The sequence below is a fragment of the Bombina bombina genome, chromosome 2 (genome assembly GCF_027579735.1).
Source record: "Bombina bombina isolate aBomBom1 chromosome 2, aBomBom1.pri, whole genome shotgun sequence".
NCBI lineage: Eukaryota > Metazoa > Chordata > Amphibia > Anura > Bombinatoridae > Bombina > Bombina bombina.
This window is the reverse complement of record NC_069500.1, coordinates 1,017,163,036-1,017,189,059: the sequence shown is the minus strand read 5'-3', so window position 1 is coordinate 1,017,189,059 and position 26,024 is coordinate 1,017,163,036.

Genomic DNA, 26,024 nt, shown 5'->3' with positions numbered 1-26,024 from the left:
TCACTGAATCTGATGCAGAGTGTGGACCCACACTTCTAGCAGAGTCAGCAGAAGAGCGGGTACGATAAATAGTGCTGCATTTGTAATCTAGCCCAAAATGCTATATTTTCTTAGATAATTTTATTATTAAACAATACCCCCTTCTTTTAGTATGAGTTTATTCACATAGTAGAAGTTACACTCTTGGAACATCCCATTTCTGCTCCAGCTAAGGATAAGGCCCGTGATTGGAGCATACACACATGTGTTTGCTTCTCATTTATTCACCAGCAGTAACCAATGCTAGAGGGTAACATTTTTGACTATGTAATTATTTCTTTTCAGAGGCTAAATCAATAGGAAATTATAATATAAATGTACAGTGGTCTGAAAACTATCCTGAGGAAAGTGTGGATGTAATTAGACAGCACATTTTTCTACTCAGGTCTAAACTATGCTACTGAAAGTTCAGTAGGAATCCTATGCAAATATAAAGTAGCCCACATATTTATCAGACTGATGCCTTGCAATCTTATCATATGAATTTCTGTGTTATGGTAAAAAGTATTAAAGACATTTAAAGAGACATTAAGCACTCTGATAATGTTTCACTTTTAGCTCATTAATATCTGCCCCTGTTTTAGAAGAGGAGATAACAGTATTTTAAACCTTGAGAAGCATAGGTTACAACATGGCAGTTCCTGTTACTGTTCCTTTATGTAGACCAGAACTTTACATTAATGTTTTCAGTATTTAAACAACTAATATAGTTAAAAAATACATCTGCATTAAGATATAGGGGCCCATTTATCAAGCTCTAGATGGAGCTTGAGGGCCAGTGTTTCTGGCGAGCTTGCAGCCTCGCCAGAAACAGCAGTTATGAAGCAGCGGTCTAAAGACTGCTGCTCCATAACCCTGTCCTGCTGCTATGAGCAGGCGGACAGACATCGCCGAAAATCAACCCTATCAAATACGATCGGGTTGATTGACACCTCCCTGCTGGCGGGTGATTGGCAGCGAATCACAAGAGCTGCTGGTGCAATGCTGAAAACGGAGAGCGTATTGCTCTCCGCATTCAGCAAGGTCTGGAGGACGTGATCCACACTGTTGGATAAGGTCCGCCAGACCTTTGATAAATAGTCCAAATTTCTTTTTGGCAGCTAAAGGTTCATAAACAGTTTTAATATTCAGATTTTTCACTTAATTACCAGAGGTCAGGTATTCTCTGCCAAGCAGCAGCACAGTACCATGTCATGGAGTGTCAAAGCCAGCAGATGTTCCAGGAAATTGTGTCACATGCTAGTGCAAACATTGTAGCACAGAGTTACTGAACCCTACCACATGGGATACCTTATCTCTTTAGGGTGTCAGGGCAGGAGTTGGACTGTATTTGAGTATTATGTTGAGGAGCATAGTTTGTACGGTGTAACACCAAACTAAATAAATGGGGAAGCTGTGAATTTTCTTTGCTTTTATTCACATTTATAAGTTTGTTGCCAGGCTAGTTTGTAAACTATTTGCCTGCTGCCCTAATACCATGATAAGCTTTATGCTAATTCTTTCATGATCAACGAAGAAGAGCCATTGGTGGTATTTCCTCCTGTAGTTAGTTCCTCCATGTATTTTTTAACTTTGGCGATAGGTCCTACCTCTTCTTCTTTGATTTGGATTACCAGCCTTTTTGGACCACTTGTAGCTGCTTTTGCTTGCCCTGTTAACCTGTACTTGTGGTCATGGAAGACTAAAATGTGACTAAGAAGCAACACTGTAGGATGAAAGCTGAGCCGAGTTGTTTACTGGAGCTGTGGGAGCGAGAGGCGCTGAAGGAATCTTCGCCTATCCGAGGGACAGAGTCCCAGCTCACCACTAAGGCTGCTCAGGTACTGAAGTTGACTGAAGGTACGGTCTGGCGTGTCCAAGGTCCGTAGTGTACTGGGGTCACGGCATCATCTGGTATTATTGTGGCATTAAGGGTTTAAGTGGCTAACAGGTAGTATTGACTATTGAGCCATCGGGTCAAGTGATTATAATACAGTGCTAACTATTTGAGCTCTCATTCCCCCTTGCATATCTGATTTGCAATTCCTTCATGATGTCAATAATGCATTGGTTGTCCTTCACTACACATGACTTCATGATGCACTGACATTCTAATGTGAATCCTACTGCACCACTATTTTCACTTCACCTAAACATTCTGATAAAGCATATTAGCATACCTTCCAAGTGTTCCAATTTTTCATGTACATTCCTGTTGTTTTGCCACTTGTCCCATGGTTTAATTGCCGCATACTATAAAAGTATGCACTGTGGCATTGGCTAGACATATATGCCTGACTGTGGCAGACAGATATGAGGTCTTCAAAGATGAAAGAAGACAGATGCGCCACATGGCCCAATATTGTTTGGTCCAAAAATATATTGAAATGTGCATAGATTGAACTCACATTTATTGAAGCACCTCAGTTAGTGCTATAGAGGCAGTCTGGGATCTCTAGCAGTCACACAGGGGACCAAACTCCGGTAATAGTGTGTTGTCTGTATCAAATGACAAAAAAGACAAGGTGCCTATATGGCCTAGTATTGTTTTAGCAAAAATTGCAGGATATTAAGATAAGATGGTACTCACAATAGTTGTAGCATCTCCTTTGATGCTATAGAGGCAGGATGGGATCAATATGGTCACCCACCAGACTTAACCAAAGGCTCACTGGATACAGATGAAGGTAGAACCACCATTCATCAGGATTACCAGGATAAGGTGTGCCCTCTCACACAGAGGGATAGCAGGCCAGCAAACAATGAATAGCAAGTGTTCCAGATATATATAAAAGTTTTATTTGAAATCATAAAAACAGGGCAACGCGTTTCTCAGCTCTAGGCTGTTTCATCAGGCTTCATCGGGCTAACTATTTGAGCTCTCATTCCCCCTTGCATATCTGATTTGCAATTCCTTCATGATGTCAATAATGCATTGGTTGTCCTTCTCTACACATGACTTCATGATGCACTGACATTCTAATGTGAATCCTACTGCACCACTATGTTCACTTAACCTAAACATTCTGATAAAGCGCATTAGCATACCTTCCAAGTGTTCCAATTTTTCATGTACATTCCTGTTGTTTTGCCACTTGTCCCATGGTTTAATTGACGCATACTATAAAAGTATGCACTGTGGCATTGGCTAGACATATATGTCTGACTGTGGCAGACAGATATGAGGTCTTATGCATACATTTTTTTACATATTGGGGCATTTGAGTTTCCTCTACTTTACATCAGACCAAAATAAAAAATCAAAAAAATCCAATATGGTAACTATCATCTGGTCCAAGTATTGAGCCAGCCCTACAGCCACCCCAAAAAGAGCTGCTAACTTCTATAAGAGTTACTGATCATTACTGTAAAAGTGTTTGAGGTCAATGTATTATATGGTATGTAAAACACATTCAAGGCTCTAAAAGGACCCCATTTGGGACTATTCCTCCAAGTGCCCCCCCTTCCCCTAACAACACCCCTCAAACTGTGAAGGATAATCTGCATCCTATACTAATTGAGGTGATACAATTATTTTATCTTCTCAGTAATTAAATGTGTTTTTGGTTTGGTGGGCTTTACTCTGCTGAGATCAGGTTGCTTGCTTCACAGGAGACTGTATTGCCAATTGGCCTTTTGTTTCCAATAACTCAATGTATTCAGGGTCAACAGTTTTCATTAACACAGAAAATTCATAATATTATTATCTCTGACAGAAAAAAACAGCAACAAAAAAATGGTGTCAGAGAGCTTGTGAACATCAAACATCTATTTTGCCTGCTTACCAAATTGTTTGCAATGGAGATCTATAATTTGCAGAGTAGGAATATAAATGTACATTTTAGCTACAGTAGAGTATTTATAATTAACAGAACAGTTTTAAAGCCCTCAATATAATTATATTTGTAATTTCACAATACATCATAAATACATTGCAATTTAAAATATTTTGGTGTATATGAATGATTCAAGATGAAATAAAGTTTGTTTTATTTCAAATTGTATGGGCGTAATTTGAATAATATTATTTTGAGAATAACTACTGTAGGTGTGGATAATATTTTACATAAAGAAGTAATCAAAGGGAATACTGTAATTTACAAGTAACAACTATTTGCCTTGTTTTTGTAATAACTAATTCCTAGCAGAGCAAGAGCAAAAAACAATCTTATTTAAGTGCTGACTGCAGTAAAAATGAAAGCTTTGAAGATTCTTTACATATAATCATCTATGGTTAAACTATCACTTTTAGTTTAAAACTAGTACTTTGTGGCATTTTAACAATAGAATATGTCATCTGAAGACAGAAAAGTACACAAAGTAAGTACAGTAATCACTATGTCAAATCTGCAACCACTAATTTACCAAAAAATGAAGCATGTCCCAAAATTAAAAGCAAGTATTGGGTATTTTAAAGAAACAATGGAAACAAGGCTTAGAATTTACTTTTGCCTAAATTACGAGTTTTGCTCTATAGAGGGTGTTAAGCGAACGCAACAAAAGTTGCGTTATTTCACCCTCCATATCAATGCCATTACAAGTTTCTGAAAAGCCTCCTTGTGCGTGAGATATGGTGCCCATAAGCTCCATACCACAAAAAAATACAAGAACTGAAAATACGTGCTCGTGCTCAAGAGAGTGTTAAAAAAAAACTAACACCTGAAGTGCGGAATGTCGATCGCCGTAACGCAACCCCATTGGTGTCTATGGGAAAAAAAAGTTACGTTTAAACCTAACAACCTAACATAAACCCCAAGTCTAAACACCCCTAATCTGCCACCCCCGACATCGCCGACACCGAAATAAAGTTATTAACTCCTAATCTGCCGTTCCCGACATCGCATGCACTAATAAACTTTATTAACCCATATTCCGCCGCTCCCCGACATCGCCGACATTAATAAAAGTTATTAACCCCTATTCCGCCGCTCCCCGACAACGCCACCACTATAATACATTTATTAACCCTTAAACCTCTAGCCTCCCACATCACCGCCACTAAATAAACCTATTAACCCCTAAACCGCCAGCCCCCCACATCGCAAAAAACTAAATTAAACTATTAACCCCTAAACCTAGGCTAGGGTTTTTTTATTTTGGGGGGGCTTTTTTATTTTTTATAGGGCTATTAGATTAGGTGTAATTGTTTTTATTTTTGATAATTTCGTTTGTTATTTTTTCGTAATTTAGTGTTTGTTATGTTTTGTAATTTAGTATTTTTTATTTTTTGTAATTTTAGACTTAAATTTCTTTAGTAGTGTTAGTTTTTTTTTAATGTGTAATTTAGTTTTTTTAATTGGTAGTTATTTCAATTTTAGTATAATAGTTTAGTATAATAGTTATGTTAGGTTAATTGTTAGTTTAAACTTAGGTTTTTTTAATTTCACAGGTAAGTTTTTATTTATTTTAAGATAGGGATATTGTAATTTTAATTTAAAGTTAGGGGGTGATAGTTTTAGGGATTAATAATTTAGTTTATTATTGGCGATGTGGGGGGCTGGCGGTTTAGGGGTTAATAGGTTTATTTAGTAGTGGCAATGTGGGGGGCTGGTGGTTTAGGGGTTAATAGGTTTAGTTAGTGGTGGCGGTGGCGGGGAGAGGCGGAATAGTGGTTAATAACTTTATTTTAGTGGCGGTGATGTGGGCGGGCGGCAGATTAGGGGTTAATAGTTTTATATAGTGTTTGTGATGCAGGAGGGCCTCGATTTAAGGGTTAATAGGTACTTTATGGGTGTTAGTGTACTTTGTAACACTTTAGTTATGAGTTTTGTGAAACATTTTTTGTTACACAAAATCCATAACTACTACTCTCAGATGGCAGTATGGACCATGTCGGTATAGACTGTAACGCAAGCATTTTAGCCTCACCACACAACCTGTAATACCGGTGCTATGGAAATCCCATGCAAAAACATAATTTTTTTTTATTGCGGGATTGACTTTCGTTACAGGCTAAAATGCTTGCGGTACAGCTATATCGACACAATTTGTAATGGCTGCGTTACTGATTTTACACTGAAATGGCCATTTTTTCAGTGTTAAAACTGTAACGCAAAACTCGTAATCTAGCCGTTTGAGTAAACAGAGGGCTCCATGTACGAAGCAACGTAAGCTGCTCTGGAGCACTTGTGGGGCAGGTTTGCACATGTGAGACAGCTTTCCGCAATGTAAGAAGCAGTTGTCATTAGACCGCTGCTTCTTACACTCTTCGCCACTTATGAGGTGATGAAGATAAATCACTGAGAGCTTGCATGCTCTCTGTGGTTGACAGTCCCTTCTCTCATGAGATTGGTCATGCGAGTGACGGGGTGGGCTTTACACACTTATCGGAGTGTGTAATGATGCATTCAGTCCAGAAGACGAAGAGAGCATCCAGCAAAGGCGTGCGGAAGCTTCTCAATTTGAGAAGGTGTCCTCACACCTTTTAATAGATGGGGCCCAGAGTGTGCATTTGGAGTGTTTATTGATTTTAAGAATAATTCGTGTAAGTGCTTCTTTATTTAATAAATAAATAAAAATTGGTTGATTAATGGAAAAGACTTTCCATAGAGGTAGCAAGGATAAGTTCTGTTAGGGTGTTCAGTAATGTCTGGGATACACATTGGGTTATTTTGAACATGTGGTAGATCTCACTGGGTTTATGGTTCTTTTCTGCAAAAAAATATAATTTTATATGTTTGTCTCCTAATATATAATAATGCTGTCTTCATATTGATAATCTTTCAGTAATTTCATTTAGTATCTTTGGCCATTAATGCCTAGTCTTAAATTCTCCAAATAATTAGTTTTCTAAACTAAGAGCTTGAGATTTTTTTTATTCTAGCATGAAACAACTTTGAATGCCTTCTGCATTTATTCTTCTACTGCATTTTCAATATGTAACAAATTCAAGTTTTGAAAAAACTTATTAAAATTTGACCCACATTTCAATCCATAACAGTTTGCTATGTAAAAACATTGTAACCAGTGTGAGTGATTTTAGGTAATTTTCTAAGCCATTCTAATACATTTGAATAACCACTGTTTGAAATAGTAAACTACTGCCTTTATAATACAATATGCCATACATCTATACTATAATAGTACTTACGCTGCATCCCTGTGGATTCCGAAAATGGCAGGGTGGTGAAAGAATCCCTTCGATGGATTTTTTCACCACCCTGCCATTTTCAGAATTCACCTGGATGCAGTGAATTCTTTTGTCCTCGCGCTGCCAACATTCCATTGAGTATACGTGTGCGCAACTGCCGACGGTGACGGACATTACAAACGCAATTACAGTATAGATGTGTATCTTTGTGGATAAATTCTGTGATAAGCAATTACAACTGGAATAGAATCTAGAGTATAAATGGTTTCCTTATGTTAACTGTCTTACATATTACTATAGTTAAAAAAAATCCAGAAAATGCCGGAAAGGGAATTCAATGAATCAATTGTGGTTCATCCTTTATTGTACAAAAGAGAGAACCAGATGGACTGCAATCTAGGCTAATTACATTTGTTGACATTTGAGGGAAGGCTGGCCAGCCCACAATATGGTACCATAGTCTTATCAAAATTTAAAATATATTTTGAGACAAAAATTAATATTATTATTATTTATTTATTTTTATATGTGCTTTTTTCAGGTAATTTCTGAATGTTATTATCTATATCTCTCTCCTGATCTGTCTCTTACAAAATAGAACATTTTACATTTCAACTACAATTGCAAAAATGAACATTCATATATCATTGTATTACCTGTGAGCAGATAAAAGTGTGATTTGTTCACTATTTTTGTGAAACTACCAAGTGGTTGCTTCTGTTAAAATGTGTACAGGTAGTCACATGGGCCCAGATTACAAGTTGTGCGGTGTAGCTTTACCGCTTAAAAAATTGCCTTTTAGTGCGTAATGGTCAACTACTTGATATTACAAGTTGTGCGGTATGGTTTTACTGTGACCGTTACAGTCTATACCGCAACGATCTATTCTTCATTCAAAGACCTGTAGTTATGGATTTTTCGAAAACAAAAAAGTTTCACAAAACCCATAAAAAAATATGTTACAAAGTACACTAACACCCATTAACTACACTATTAACCCCTAATCTGCCATCCCCCAGCATCACAACTCATAAATAAAGCTTTTAACCCCTAAACCGTCACCCCCCCCACATTGCAACTACTAAAATAAACCTATTAACCCCTAAACCGCCGTCCCTTCCCATTGCGACTACTAAAATAAACCTATTAACCCCTAAACCGCCGTCCCCCCACATCACGACTACTAAAATAAAGTATTAACCCCCTAAACCTAACACCCCCTACCTTTAAATTAAAGTTACTATATTCTATCTAAGAAAAAATTATAGAACACAGCGATCCTTCAAAAAGCTTCTCCTTTATTTTTTTCAATTCTCCTCCATTTGCAAGAAAGAAAACACACAAATCAGGCAACAAGCCTTAAAAACAATTGTGCAGGTATATTGTGGCTAGGAACCAATCTGCCCTACATGTTTTGGTGGTTCCTTAATCATGGACATGATTGGCTGTCATTACACCCTGCCTTAAATACCTGTAACTATGTTCCTATTGGTCTAAGGTATTCTGGTAGTTAACCCCTTCAGTACCTTTGTTCATGTTAAACATCAACCTGCTTGGTATTAATTTAATTTTAAATTAATGTTTTTGACATCCATTTAAGTGAAAATAGATGTGACTGTATAATATACTTAAGACATTCATTTACTTGGTTATAGTTTTGAACACTCTCATCTCTATGATTATATCAGTCCCAATCTTGAGTATACAGACCTCTATTTGCACAACTTAATGATACAATAGACATTCTTTTTAGATCTGCTTGTACACTATCATGCGCTTATATCCCAACATTGGTTTTATGTGAATGTTATATTAATACAAATAAACCTCTAAAAAACTGTCTGTTTAGGATAACTAAATGTATTATATTATCAGTATATATATATATTCTTCACTCCTGTTTACGCAAGGATGGATATAAATAAGAACTGCATTAATATTTTCAGTCAAGTCTATGGGATAACATAAAGAAATATATATCTATTCACTATCTCATCAGGTCAAATGGGTGATATGCGCTTGATTAATGGTGTACCTTGCTTATTAAGTCCCAAGTCTCATGGTGCTTTTACTTGTGCTCAAACATTGCTCTATAGGCTTAGGGATGTAATTATTATCTTTTCCAGAAATGTATGACATCCCGCTCAATATTTAAGCCCTGGGGTCTTCTCGTCTTCAATTTGAAGATCCAGCATGCTTCACGTAACATTAGCCGTGCTGTCCTGTCCCCACCTCTCGGGGGGCTTTGAATACACTCAATCACTTGCCATGAGAGTGATGTCACATCACCTCCATGTACAGTAATGAAATGTTGTGAGAGCTCAGAGCACTCATTATTATGGGAAATGTCATTCAAGTGCTCCCTTATTCTGGAGCGTGATTCCCTCATTGTGCATCTAACATACTGCCCATTGCAAAATGAGCATTCCACCAAATAGACAACAAAAGTCGTCCTACAGTCAGTGCGGAATGGTCAACTACTTGATATTATAAGTTGTGCGGTATGGTTTTACTGCGATCGATACAGTCTATACCGCAACGATCCATTCTTTATTCAAAGACCTGTAGTTATGGATTTTGCAAAACAAAAAAGTTTCACAAAACCCATAAAAAATATTTTACAAAGTACAGTAACACCAATTAACTACACTATTAACCCCTAATCCACCATCCCTCAGCATCACAACTAATAAATAAAGCTTTTAATCCCTAAACTGCCGTTCCCCCACATCGCAACAACTAAAATAAACCTATCAACCCCTAAACCGCCGTCCCTTTCCATTGCGACTACTAAAATAAACCTATTAACCCCTAAACCGCCGTCTCCCCACATCATGACTAATAAAATAAAGTATTAACCCCTAAACCTAACACCCCCTACCTTTAAATTAAAGTTAAAAAATTCTAACTACCTTAAAATAAATAAAAATTTACCTGTGGAAAAAAATAAAACCTAAGCTTAAACTACAAAAAAACTAACATTACAGAAAATATAAAAAAATATTAAATTACACAAAATAAAAAAAATCTAACATTACTGAAAAAAACAACAACTAACATTACATAAAAAAAAAACTAACATTACAAAAATAAAAAAAAAGCTAAGATTACAAAAAAAAAAAAAAAAACTATCATTACAGAAAATAACAAACTACTGTATGGCATTGCCCTAAAGAAATCAGCTCTTTAAAAAAAAAAAAAAAAAAATACAGTCTCCCCTAAAATTACAACCTCCACAAAATAAAAAACACCTAACTACAAAAAAACTAATATACCCATTGCCCCTAAATGGGCTTTTGTATGGGCATTGCCCTTAAAAGGGCAATCAGCTCTTTTACTGCCGATAAAAATAAAAAAGCCCTTATCAAAAAGTAAAATACCACAACAAAAAAACAAAATAAACTAACACTAACCCCAAAATAGGCACTCACCATTACTAAAGTCCAGCGATCCATCTTCTTCCCGGTGGCGAAAAGTCTTCATCCAGGCAGATTCATCTTCTTTCATTGCGGGACCTTCTTCTATCTTCTTGCCGGAGCCGAGGTGCGGAGCGGTCTTCTGAGGCACAGGTATGGAGTGGTGGTCCTCGGCGACGGTGGTCATCAGCGACATAGAGGGTCCTCTTCATGAGATCGTCTGCCGCACACTGAACATTGAATGCAAGGTACCCCTTTTATATTGGGGTACCCTTACATTCTAATCAGCCAATAGGATGCAAGCAGCTCTCATCCTATTGGCTTCCAGCTTTGTGGGGGATGGTGGTTAAGAGGTTAATCATTGTATTTAGTGTTGGCGATGTAGGGGGACGGCGGTTTAGAGGTTAATAGCTTTATTTGGTGTTGGCGATGTAGGGGGACGGCAGTTTAGGGGTTATTAGACTAGGGGTTTATGTTAGGGTGCTAAGATTTTGTCAAACTTTCTTTTCTTCGTAGACTTCAATGGGGAATGAGAAAATGTTGCAGCGATTTTGCAATTGCAGGTGTTTTTCTCCATTGATCTCTATGGGGGAATAATTGCACGAGCACGCCAAGTTGTAATTTGGATTTTGTGCGGTATGCAGTTTACCGCACAACAAAAGAGAGTTTTATGGTGACTTGTAATGCCGGCGGTATGGAAATAGCGGTACGGCCCCATTCCGTGCGGGGTGTATGCAACGGCTTTACTGCACAACTTGTAATCATGGTCATGGTGAGAGCCAAAGTGCAATTGGATCTCCAATTCAGCTTATTTGAAAGAAGTATATGCTGCCCCAGTAAGTCAAAAGATAAATATAATATTGATCTAAAAACTAGAAGTCAAGGCCTACAGTATAATAATTCTTTTGGTGTCATTTGTTGAAGGTAAAGCAATGCACAACTGTACATATGTGTACGTATGTATGTTTGTATACACCTCTAAACTTTTACCAGCCCAACACCTTGTTATATTCCATATGTCTTTAAAACAATGTTAACACCACTTTTAATTATCAAAATATAAATAATTGAAAAAATGTTGTTCTTCACTCAGTAAAAAATTGTACATCTATCTATTTATCCAAAATATACAAACAAACAGAAGGCACCTCCTAGTGCAGTATTGTGATATTCATCTCCAATTTACTCAAATTGGTGTATAAGCAAATATACTCACAAAGCCTGCAGCACTCAATTATGTTAATTCACACAGACTGGGATCTTGCAGTGACCCAGTTCACTGGCACTGGATTAGCTGTGCACCCACAGCAACTCCCAACTCTGGTTCAACAGGAATCAGTCGTGTTTCCAATTAAAAACTTTGATTAAATATTGACAGTGTTTTAAAAACAATCAGACGCCTGAGGAAACAGCTCAGCTGAGAAACGCGTTGAAGTTCTGCTATACATCAGAAGGGGACATTGTGCCCTCTGATTGTTTTTAACACTGTCAATTTTAAATCAAAATTTTTAGTTGGAAACACGATTCCTGTTGATGTAGAGTTGGGAGTTGCTGTGGGTGTGCAGCTAATCCAGACACTGTGAGATCGGCTTTGTGAGTATATTTGCTTATACACCAGTTTGAGAGATACATATCTCAGTGTTGCACTAGGGGACACCTTCTGTTTGTTTGTATATTTTAAAGTGTATCAAGTTAGGAATCCAAAAAAGTATTTGGGGCTTTAAGCCCAGTGCTGGATTGCACACTAATGTATCAAAATACTTGGTTTAAAATTTTAACATTTTATTAACAAATATGCAACATACACACACAAAATAGGTTTAAAATTACAGCTATAACTAATGGGTAAATAGGGGGTATATCACATCCACTACTGCTGCTGAATTTAAAAAATACTGTGAGAGCTATGAGAGGCTGTGGGGTGTTGTCAGTGAATAGGAAAAGAAACAGGCATGCAGGCATATCTGAATATGTGGCGCATACAATCAACATATGCGCTCAAAGGCGACCTCCTTCCTGCGTACTGCTGAGATTGAACTCAGTCGGACGATTTCTGACTGTGTCCCTATTGTTAATCAACACATATCATCATTCATTCAAGCTGGTATTTAATTGATACTAAGTGTATCATATAATATATATCGTATTTTCAATCTATTCAGCGTTTTCCCCCTGCCATTTATAAAATATATCTTAATTAGCTAGCTATTCAGTCTCCAACTAATCATTATGAAACAGTCTGCCGAATATAATTTATATCGTATTGTAACAAAGTGTCGTTTTTCTACCACTTGTTTAAAAATTCAAATACTCTTGTTTCACACCACAGTTACGTCTCTCATAGTCACTTGAGCGTGACTTTGTCAGGGCTTTGGGGCGGTCTCAGTCATCATAGCTTGTTTTATAGGCATATGTTGCCATGGTAGTCAATTTGATTGGCAGCAATGTTATACTGCCTGGCGTCAACAAAAGACAAAAATCATATAGGTCCGCAGAGGGTGCTCACACTAATTCTTAATAGATTAATATATTTCACTTAGACTTATCTTAAGTTATGTATTTATCCCTGTTATGTTTCACAGAGATTTTACGCATTATACGAAATTCACTGTATTTATCGAGGATATGTCATATTCATATATTGAAACGGCTCTATATCATATGGTGCGGTTATAGTAAATCCAGTAACCTTTTGGGCATCCTAGGTGTATTAAAATGTTAATGTACCATGATATATATATATATATGTATTATATCTACCTTTGTAGCCATTTATTTGCTTATAGCATTTCATCAGCATAGTTTTTATAATGATTATCAATTAATTTTAAAATATTTTTAATATATATAGATATATATATACATAACTACTCAGGGACATTTATTTATTGTACTTATTTTCCAAAGTCATAGGGAATACTCCTACGATATGTTTACTTTAGATCTTAACATACTAAGGTGTTATCAGACCGATATTATGGGAATTCATATTTATCCCAAAAAAAACATTTATAAGATATTGCTTCATTTAGTCCTTTTGGTGCAGCTGATTGCAACTCATGAATCCATCTACATTCCTTTTGCAACAGTATTTTATTAAAGTCACCCCTTCTGCCTTTTAGTTTTAGCTGTTCAATTGCAAGAAACTTGATATCATATTTGGCATCTGCATGAAATGTATTCATATGTTGGGCTACTGGTACTGATCTATTCCATTTGATATCACCTATATGTTCCAAAATTCTGGTTCTTAGCTCCCTGGAGGTCTCTCCCACATAGATACAATTACATTTACACATTGCAACATAAATGACTATGTTTGATGTACAATTCATAAAAGTTTTTATCTCATACTTTTTATTGTTATTGGGATTTATAAACCATTTTGTTGGAATGTTGTTCCTGCATGCTTTGCAGCGTCCACATTTGTAGAATCCTTTGGTTTACCTTAGCCATGTTCTGGATTTTGGTATTGAAAAATGGCTATGAGTTAGAATATCTTTTAAGTTTTGTGATCTTCCATTTGTAATTAGGGGATTCTCTGTTATTACCTCCCGTAAATCAGGGTCATCTGTGAGTACATGCCAAAGTTTTTTTAAATTTTGGCGTATTTTCTGGTTATTGTCATCAAAAGTGCCTATGACTCTTATAGTTGAGTCCTTTCCCTGATGCTGTGTACCGCCTGTTGTTACATTTCTTAGTAAAGATTTATGCTCTTTGGTAGGCTCTCTTGAGACATTGGTTAGGATAACCCCTCTCTCTAAACCTCTTCCTTAATTCAAGTGCCTCTCTCTCAAAGTCCTCATCTTTATTACAGTTTCTCCTTGCCTTTAGGTATTGTCTCGTGGGAATACCTAATTTTTGGAACACAATTCCAACAAAATGGTTTATAAATCCCAATACCAATAAAAAGTATGAGATAAAAACTTTTATGAATTGTAGATCAAACATGGTCATTTATGTTGCAATGTGTAAATGTAATTGTATCTATGTGGGAGAGACCTCCAGGGAGCTAAGAACCAGTACCAGTAGCCCAACATATGAATACATTTCATGCAGATGCCAAATATGATATAAAGTTTCTTGCAATTGAACAGCTAAAACTAAATGACAGAAGGGGTGACTTTAATAAAATACTGTTGCAAAAGTAATGTAGATGGATTCATGACTTGCAATCAGCTGCACCAAAAGGACTAAATGAAGCGATATCTTATAAATGTTTTTTTGGGATAAATATGAATTCCCATAATATCGGTCTGATAACACCTTAGTATGTTAAGATCTAAAGTAAACATATAGGAGTATACCCAATGACTTTTGAAAATGAGTACAATAAATAAATGTCCCTGAGTAGTTATGTATTTATATATATATAAAATATTTTAAAATTAATTGACAATCATTTTAAAAACTATGCTGATGAAATACTATAATAAATGGCAAATAAATGAATAAAAAGGTAGATATAATACATTTATATATCATGGTACATTAACATTTAAATACACCTAGGATGCCCAAAAGGTTACTGGATTTCCTATAACTGCACCATATGATATAGAGCCTTTCCAATATATGAATATGACATATCCTCGAGAAATACAGTGAATTTCGTATAATGCGTAAAATCTCTGTGAAACATAACAGGGATAAATACATAACTTAAGATAAGTCTAAGTGAAATATATGAATCTATTAAGAATTAGAGTGAGCACCCTCTGCGGACCTACAGTATATGATTTTTGTCTTTTGTTGACGCCAGGCAGTATAACATTGCTGCCAATCAAATTGACTACCATGGTAACATATGCCTATAAAACAAGCTATGATGACTGAGACCGCCCCTAAGCCCTGACAAAGTCACGCTCAAGTGACAAACGTGTAGGTGGGCAGGGCTATGAGGGACGTAACTGTGGTGTGAAACAAGAGTATTTTAATTTTTAAACAAGCGGTAGAAAAACGATACTTTGTTACAATACGATATAAATTATATTCGGTAGACTGTCTGTTTCATGACGATTAGTTGGAGACTGAATAGCTAGCTAATTAAGATATATTATATATACGGCAGGGGGAAAACGCTGAATAGATTGAAAATACGATATATATTATATGATACACTTAGTATCGATGAAATACCAGCTTGAATGAATGATAATATGTGTTGATTAACAATAGGGACACAGTCAGAAATCGGCCGACTGAGTTCAATCTCAGCGGTACGCAGGAAGGAGGTCGCCTTTGAGCGCATAGGTTGATTGTATGCGCTACATATTCAGATATGCCTGCATGCCTGTTTCTTTTCCTATTCACTGACAACACCCCACAGCCTCTCATAGCTCTTGCAGTCTATTTTAAATTCAGCAGCAGACTTCTGGGATATGATAAAGTAGTGGATGTGATATACCCCCTATTTACCCAGTAGTTACAGCTGTAATTTTAAACCTCTTAGTTGTGTGTATGTTGCATATTTATTAATAAAATGTTAGAATTTTAAACCAAGTATTTTGATATATTTTAAAGTGGAAGTCGATCAATTGCCTGAAGAAGAGCTGACGTGGTGGCATTTTATGGACACATTATAGCTACAAAGTCATCAGTTGTTATATTGTTGCTTATTAATTTGTAGGTTATGTACTTAACAAGTTTGCCATAACACTGATCTAGATATTGTTATTCTGTGCACCCCATAATATCTAGAATTGTTTATATCCTAGAATCTTATCTATCTATCTATCTATCTATCTATCTATCTATCTATCATCTATCTATCTATCTATCTATCTAGTATTTAAATATATACATCCATCTAGATATGCAGTATATCTAAAAATAATATGTAAGGATAAGAGCCCTATTGATTTAACTTGATCAGAATTAGCACTAAACAATGTGACTATTTTCACGCTCCACTTGTATTGTGGATTATTATGTGCACACAGTAAAATTACAGTACTGAGACAGTGATAGCTTTTACCAGAAGCAATTTTGTTACTACGTGTATTGCAAAAATGTGTCCAAAAACTAAAATGCCCTGATCCACTTTTCAGTTTCGACTGTAACGTCCTGTCAAGTTTTTGTACTGGCGTATCCCCTTTATGTCTAGACCACACAGCTGGCTGAGAGAGATACACATTTCTAAACAGAATTAGTCAACGTTCATACATAGTGTTTTGCACCATAATTTCAGAAAATCAGACAACATTTGTAATCAATAGTAAGCTTTTTTTTAGTGAAAAAAGAGTATGTTATACTTTAAATCTAGCAAAAGTAAATAATATACATAATAACAAAGTTTGAGTATGCTATCAATTTTTTCTAGTATATTCCTTTAATTTTTATAATTATGGAGCTTATTCCCTATCAGGTAACTGGCTATTATTTTCCTTTTTCTATCATTTTGTTAAGCAAAAGCTTCTTATGCTGCTTGGAAAAATGTAAAACAGAAATAGGATACGCTGTGGTAATTCACCCAATATAAATATTGCAAATTGATATTTTAAGCTTATATTTTTGTTAAACTTTCTGCTTTTGCAAGCAACTTGATGTATTTGATTGAGGCAGGTAGTCAAGGTTACATGGTTTCCTGTATATTTTAACAAAATTGAAGCCTCTTTCATAAAAAAGGATTCTGAGTTTTTCATTTAACCCATGTGGCTTGTAGGGTGTGTTCTTATTGGTCTGGCAGTCACACAGATATATTTTTGATATATTGTATGTACTTCCTTGCTCTAGGTAATTAAACTGCTTAAATTTGTGTAAGGGGCATGGACTGGAATGCTATAACTATAGTGAATACATTTCTTATTTTTAGGGCTAGACTAAAGGCTAATTAAAAAGCTAGAAAAGAACAATCTAGAAGATAACATTGGTTGCAGATACAAATCTGTTTTGAAGGGGCTATTGTATCATTATTAAATCACAAGAACTACTATCTTTAAATACAGTAATTCTTCTATGGTAAATTATATAGGGCACATCTATGTAACCAATAACATGCTTATAGGGTTATTAGATTGAGCTAGATTACAAGTGGTGGGCTATATATTGCAATATAATGCTAGCATTAACTTGTGCTTGTATTACAAGTTGAAAGTAAATGTTAACGCACAAGCGCAAACTAAATTTGCATTTGTCAGGTTAGCGCAACTGAAGTGCTTAAGTAAAGTGTTAGGGCTAAATAAAAAGTTGCACCATACACAACATAAATACATTACAATAAAGTGTTATACTCATACACTATATAATAAAACATGTTAAACAGGGTTAAAAGGTATATGGTATATGACAAGGTGTTTGGCTAGGCTATTATGTATACATACATGTGCATGTCTAAATATGTGTATGTATGTGTACAGTACATATGTACTGTATATATGTGAATACATGCATATTTATGTGTTTATTTGTGTGTGTATATATATATATATATATATATATATATATATATATATAAACAAAGAGGTATCAGCGCACATCCATTTTCCAAAGCACAACATATTTTTTAACTGCTGCAAAAAAATGCCTGCAAATACATCAAGAGACAACTATTCTTTTTTAAATAATATTGGGAACTTAGTCACATAATATGGCCATATTATGCTTAGCCAGTCACCACTTACAAGGTGCCCCAACTCGACTGTTCCTACACTACAGTCCTTTTGCCACAGAGGGCTGAATCATTCCTGCTTTTACTCTTCATAATAGAATGAGACTCCCTGGCTTTTTATTCACAACTCTATTACACTGTTATGAGTACACCTGAATTTGGGTGGGGTGCTTAAACCAATGGGAGATGGTCAGTCTCCCTGGTAATTTTAAATACAAATACAAAATTTGTTTTTTTAGCACACCTTACAAAAAGTTTAAATCCACATCTGGGAGTGCTGCCAATACATATTGGCAGCACTCCCAGATGTGGATTTAAACTTTTTGTAAGGTGTGCTAAAAAAACAAATTTTGTATATATATATATATATATATATATATATATATATATATATATATATATATATATATATTTATATATATATATATATATATATATATATATATATATATATATATATATATATATATATATATATGCACATATATAAACATGTATACACATATGTTGGAGTCCTTTCCACTCAAATACCTGAAAAAAAGAAAAACAATTTGTATTCAATATTAATATGAATTATGTTTTTTAATGGTAAATATTTTACATTCCAATGTTCTTCACATTGTATTTCTAAATAGTTCTTTGTATTTCTAAATATTTATTTGTATATATATCTGTAGATATCTATACCTGTATATTTCTATACCTGTATATATTCATATAGATATAAAGGTATAGCTACATATTTTATATAAAAACATGCTATATATATATAAAATAAATATTTCATCCCATGAACATAGGAATAAAAAATATTCATTACTCACTTCGGGTTAGAGCTGTAAGTCTAACATGATGTCGGGTTAGCGCGCGAGTGATAAACGTTTTTTTGAAGTTGCACTCTCCATTGAAGTTTTTGGAAAGAAGAAATTAGCCCTGTTATATTATCTGAAGTCTGGAAGTTAGTGTGCGTTGGCTTTTGCACGCAAACAATTTACTTTCAACTTGTAATACGCACTTCCGGCGGTGTTTGCGTGCGAGCAAAAGTGCTAAATAGCGTGCCACTTGGAATCTTGCCCGATGTGATTTATTAATTTGTCATTAATATTGTGCACACAATTTTATTAGCATAATTTCAGTTTATCAGTTGCCCTTATCTCATGTTGCCTCACACTCACTAAATCTTACTTCAGTATTGCACTGTTTCACATAATAAAGATATTCCAAAATATATTTCCTTACATTTCATCAGGTAAAAATATACTAATGTATATCTTAAAGTGAATGTCAAGTTTAATGAGAAAGTGCCCGCTTTTTAAAAACGCTCTTAAAGACAGGGGCACTTTCATTCATTAAACTTTACATTTAAGCGTCTTTTTTCAAATACCTTTTTCTTTATGAAACCAGACCGGCGATTCTCCGTCCGCAGCTCCTGCTGTACTTAGCACAGCAATGGCAAATCCGGCTTCCTCCAATCATTGTGTGGTTTTACGAGCTGGACACCTTGTGGTGCACGCAATGATTGGAGGGAGCCGAATTCGTCACAGCAAGAGCTGCAGGCGGAAGATCGCCAGGCTGTTTTCATATAAAAAACGGTAAGTATTTGAAAAAAAGAAGCTTAAATATAAAGTTTAATAAATGAAAGTGCCCCTGTTTTTAAAAGTATTTTTAAAAATCTGGCTCTTTCTCATTAAACTTGACTTTCACTTTAATGCTGAACAAATTATTTGCGGTAAAAATTAATCTGGAGTGCAGAACTGACTTTTTGTGCTCCAATGCTTTTTTTGTTGTTGAGAAAACATTTTTTTCTATTGGTCAACACTCATATATAATAATTTTATTTATTAGTATGGATTCTATGGATATCCTTGAATAATGCTGGATTACTTTATTGCCTTTTCTAAAAGCCTTACAAATTTTGAAACAAAAACTTTTTTTCTTTGTTTGAGTTTATAGTAATTCATGTTTTTTTACATTTGCTTATGAATGCTGATGATGTATTTAGTTGATAACTTTAGGTCGGTGTATTGTATTTGCTAATGTTAATCACCTAGATTACAAGTTTTGTGCTAAACAGGGTGTGAAACTAACGCCAAAAAAGTTGCGTTATTTTCCCCTCCATAGCGCTGCCATTACAAGTTACTGAAAAGCCTCCTTGTGCGTACAATATGGTGGCGTTAAGCTCCATACTGCACAAAATCCAAGGACTACTTTGACGTGCTCGTGCACGCTTTCCCCGTAGACATCAATAGGGAGAGAGTGTTAGAAAAAAAACTAACATCTGAAGTGCGGAATGAAAAATCTCTGTAATGCAGCCCCATTGATGTCTATGGGGGAAAAAAAAGTTACGTTTAAACGTAACACCCTAACATAAACCCCAAGTCTAAACACCCCTAATCTGCTGCCCCCTACATCGCTGACACCTAAATAAAATTATTAACCCCTAATCTGCCACTCCCGACACCGCCAACACAAATAAAAGTTATTAACCCCTATTCCGCCGCCTCCCAACATCACCGACACTATAATAAAGTTATTAACCCCTAAACTGCCAGCCTCCCACATCTCTGCAACTAAATAAACCTATTAACCCCTAAACCGCCGACCTCCTACATCTCCGCAACTAAATAAACCTATTAACCCCTAAACCGCCAGCCCCATGCAATGCAAAACACTAAATAAAACTATTAACCCCTAAACAACCACCTATTTTAAATTAAAATTACAATATAGCTATATTTAAATAAATAAAAATGTACCTGTGAAATAAAAAAAAACTAAGTTTAAACTATAAATTAACCTAACATAATTATTCTAATAAAATTAAAAAAAATACCAATTAAAAAATCTAAATTTAAAATTTAAAAAAACCTAACACTACGAGAAAAATAAAAAATTCTAAAATTACAAAAAATAATAAACACTAAATTCAAAAAATAAAAAACACTAAGCTTGCAAAAAATAATAAACAAAATTATCAAAAGTAAAAACAATTACAAAAGCCCCCCAAAATAAAAACATCCCCTAGCCTATAATTCACTACCAATAGTGTTTTTATTTTGGGGGGGCTTTTTTATTTTTATAGTGCTATAAGATTAGGTGTAATTGGTTTTATTTTTGATAATTTTGTTTATTATTTTTGGTAAGCTTAGTGTTTTTTATTTTTCGTAATATAGTGTTTATTATTTTTTGTAATTTTAGATTTTTATTTTTTTTCGTAGTGTTATGTTTTTTAAATTTGTAATTTAGATATTTTAATGGGTAGTATTTTTTATTTTATTAGAATAGTAAGGTTAGGTTAATTTATAATTTAATGTTAGGGTTATTTTTTATTTCACAGGTAAGTTTTTATTTATTTAAATATAGTTATATTGTAATTTTAATTTAAAGTTAGGGGGTGTTAGATTTAGGGGTCATAGTTTAATTTAGTGTTTTGCGATGTGGGGAGCCGGCGGTTTAGGGGTTAATAGCTTTATTTAGTGGCAGAGATGTGGGGGGCCGGCAGTTTAGGGGTCAATAGGTTTATTTAATTGCCGAGATGTGGGAGGCCAGAGGTTTAGTGGTTAAAGTGAAAGTAAAAGTTTGTATAAACGCTAGGATTTACTATTGAAACAAATAAAGGGCACTTTCATTCATGAAGTATAAGATACTTCATGTAGAAAGCTCCTTTATTTGTTTCAACCGATTGCTGATTTTAGCTGCTACAGCAGCCCACGGCTAAAAAATTTTTTGGCTAAGAGGTGACATTTTCACCTCTTAGCCAATAGCAGTGCGGTAGATCCGGCTCCCATGGGTGCCAAGCCAGATTTACTGCACTGCTATTGGCTAAGAGGTGAAAACGTCACCTCTTAGACAAAAAATTCTTTATCCGTGGGCTGCTGTAGCAGCTAAAATCGGCAATCGGTTGAAACAAATAAAGGAGCTTTCTACATGAAGTATCTTATACTTCATGAATGAAAGTGCCCTTTATTTGTTTCAATAGTAAATCCTAGCGTTTATACAACGCTAGGGTTTACTTTCACTTTAATAACTTTATTATAATGGCGGTGATGGGGAGTGGCGGAATAGGGGTTAATAACCTTATTATAGTGGCGGTGATGTCAGGAAGTGGCAGAATAGGGGTTAATCATTTTTATTAGTGTCGGCGATGTCGGGAGCGGCAGATTAGGGGTTAATAAATGTATTAAATAGTCGCAATGTGGGTGTGCCGCAGATTAGGGGTTAATAAGTTTTAAATAGTGTTTGCGATGCCGGAGGGCTATGGTTTAGAGGTTAATAGGTAGTTTATAGGTGTTAGTGTACTTTGTAATACTTTAGTTTATGAGTTTTGTGAATCATTTTTGTGGCGCAAAACTCATAAGTACTGCTTTCAGATGGCGGTATGGATCATGTCAGTATAGGCTGTAAAGCAAGCTTTTTAGCCTCACCGCACAACCTGTAATACCGGCGCTATGAAAATCCCACGTAAAAACTTCATTTTTTTGAGTACGGAATGGACGTTGCGTTACATGCTAAAATGCTTGCGGTATAGCTATATCAACAATGCTCTCAATAGCTGCATTACTGCCATTACAATGAAATTGCCATTTTTTCAGCGTTTAAAGCCATAACGCAAAACTCGTAATCTACCTGAACGTTATCTATGTATCCTATTGCGGAATTTTCGTAAATATGCTGGGATCAGATACTTTCTTTTTTCTATAACATAAATGGTGTTATTGTTTGCATTGGGATTTCTCAGATGAGAAAAAGACATAAAGCAGCCAATAAATAAGATTGGAAAGATTATTATTATAATCTAAATTTACTTTCTACTGATGCTCATTGGCTCATAAGGGGGGGGGGGCACCTTTGCGAGCCTGACTATAAATTGTCAGTCTAATCAGGACACAAAAATCCGTTGTCAACAAAAACAAACACAAACTTTACTACTTTGGCAATCCCATTTTTTTAAGTGAAACAAAGAGAGAAAATGACTATAATTTCCCTTTAGGTTTATTCCCTCAGTATGATTAAAGGCATTTGGAAGTCAAAAATAGACTTTCATGATTAATATTCATTATACATCTTAATATAGTTTCCAATGCACTTAACATTAACTCCTTTCTGTAGCTAGGAAGACTCAGGAGCATTCACGTGCCTTGAGAATTATTTGTATAACATTATTGGAAATATGGATGCCATAAGAGTTCAATGCATGTTCATTTTACTGAGCCTACCTAAATATGCTCTCCTGAGAGAATAATTGGTTAGATTACGAGTTTTGCGCTAAACAGGGTGCGTAAAGAACACAATAAAATGAGCGGCACTGCAGTTTCCATAGCGCTGCCATTACAAATTACTGAAAAACCTCCTTGTGCTGTGCGTTATGGTGCGTTAAGCTCCATACCGCACAAAAGCCAAGGGCTGAGTTTACGTGCTCATGCACGCTTTCCCCCATAGACATCAATTTTGGAAAGAGTGTTAGAAAAAATCTAACACCTGCGGTCGCGGAATGGCAAATTGCTGTAACGCAACCCCATTGATGTCTATGGGGAAACGAAAGTTACGTTTAAACCTAACACCCTAACATAACCCCCTAGTTTAAATACCCCTAATCCGCCGCCCCCAAAATCGCTGACACTAAATAAAATTATTAACCCCTAATCCGCTGCCCCGACATCGCCGACACCTAAATAAAAGTGATTAACCCCTAATCTGCCGCTCCCCGACACTAAATAAATCTATTAACCCCTAAACCGCTGGGCCCCACATTGCGTCTAATAAATAAACCTATTAACCCCTAAACGGCCAGCCCCCCATATTGCAACTAATAAATAAACCTATTAACCCCTAAACCACCGGACCCCCACATCGCAAAACACTAAATTAAACTATTAACCCCTAAACCTAACGCCCCAAACTTTAAATTAAAGTTACAATATAACTATCTTAAATAGATAAAAACTTACCTGTGAAATAAAAAAACACAACATTAAACTATAAATTAACCTAACAATACTATTCTAATAAAATAAAAAAACTACCAATTTAAAAACCTAATTTACAAATTTAAAAAAAACTAATACTAAGAAAAAAATAAAAAAAATCTAACATTACAAAAATAATAAACACTAAATTACAAAAAATAAAAAACTCTCTAAGATTACAAAAAATAATAAATGAAATTCTCAAAAATAAAAACAATTACACCTATAAAAATAAAAAGCCCCCGCCAAATTTTTGTGCTGTATGCGGCTTATCACAAAACAAAAGAAAGTCTTATAGTGACTTCTAATGCCGGCGGTATGGAAATAGCGGTACGGCCCCATTTTGCGTGTGGGTGTATGCAACGGCTATACTGCTCAACTTAATCTTGGTCATGGTGAGAGCCAAAGTGCAAATGGCTCTCAGATTCAGCTTAATTGAAAGAAGTATATGCTGCCCCATTAAGTCTAAAAACTAGAAGTCAAGGCCTACAGTATAATAATTATCTTGGTGTCATTAGTTGAAGGTGCAGCAGCAATGCACTACTGTACATATGTGTACGTATGTATGTTTGTATACACCTCTGAGCTTTTACCAGTCCAACACCTTGTCATATTCCATATGTCTTTAAAACAATGTTAACACCACTTTTAATTATACAAATATAAATAATTGAAAAAGTTTTGTTCACTCAGTAAAAACATTGGCCTAGATTTGGAGTTTTGTCGGTAACGACCCGAAAAACTAACACCGGCTTTTTTCTGGCCGCACCATAACAATAACTCTGGTATCGAGAGTCCACATAAAGGCTGCGTTAGGCTCCAAAAAAGGAGCGTAGAGCATTTTTAACGCAGCTTCAACTCTCGATACAAGAGTTGCTTACGGACGCGGCCAGCCTCAAAAACGTGCTCGTGCACGATTCTCCCATAGGAAACAATGGGGCTGTTTGAGCTGAAAAAACCCCAAACACCTGCAAAAAAGCCGCGTTCAGCTCCTAACGCAGCCCCATTGTTTGCTATGCGGTAACCCTTCCTACGTCTGCACCTAACACTCTAACATGTACCCCGAGTCTAAACATCCCTAACCTTACACTTATTAACCCCTAATCTGCCGCCCCCGCTATCGCTGACCCCTGCATATTATTATTAACCCCTAATCTGCTGCTCCGTAAACCGCCGCTACTTACATTATCCCTATGTACCCCTAATCTGCTGCCCCTAACACCGCCGACCCCTATATTATATTTATTAACCCCTAATCTGCCCCCCACAACGTCGCCTCCACCTGCCTACACTTCTTAACCCCTAATCTGCCGACCGGACCTGAGCGCTACTATAATAAAGTTATTAACCCCTAATCCGCCTCACTAACCCTATCATAAATAGTATTAACCCCTAATCTGCCCTCCCTAACATCGCCGACACCTAACTTCAATTATTAACCCCTAATCTGCCGACCGAATCTCGCCGCTATTCTAATAAATGTATTAACCCCTAAAGCTAAGTCTAACCCTAATACTAACACCCCCCTAAATTAAATATAATTTAAATCTAACGAAATTAATTATCTCTTATTAAATAAATTATTCCTATTTAAAGCTAAATACTTACCTGTAAAATAAATCCTAATATAGCTACAATATAAATTATAATTATATTATAGCTATTTTAGGATTTATATTTATTTTACAGGTAACTTTGTATTTATTTTAACCAGGTACAATAGCTATTAAATAGTTAAGAACTATTTAATAGCTAAAATAGTTAAAATAATTACAAATTTACCTGTAAAATAAATCCTAACCTAAGTTACAAATAAACCTAACACTACACTATCAATAAATTAATTAAATAAACTACCTACAATTACCCTAACACTACACTATCAATAAATTAATTAAATACAATTGCTACAAAGAAATACAATT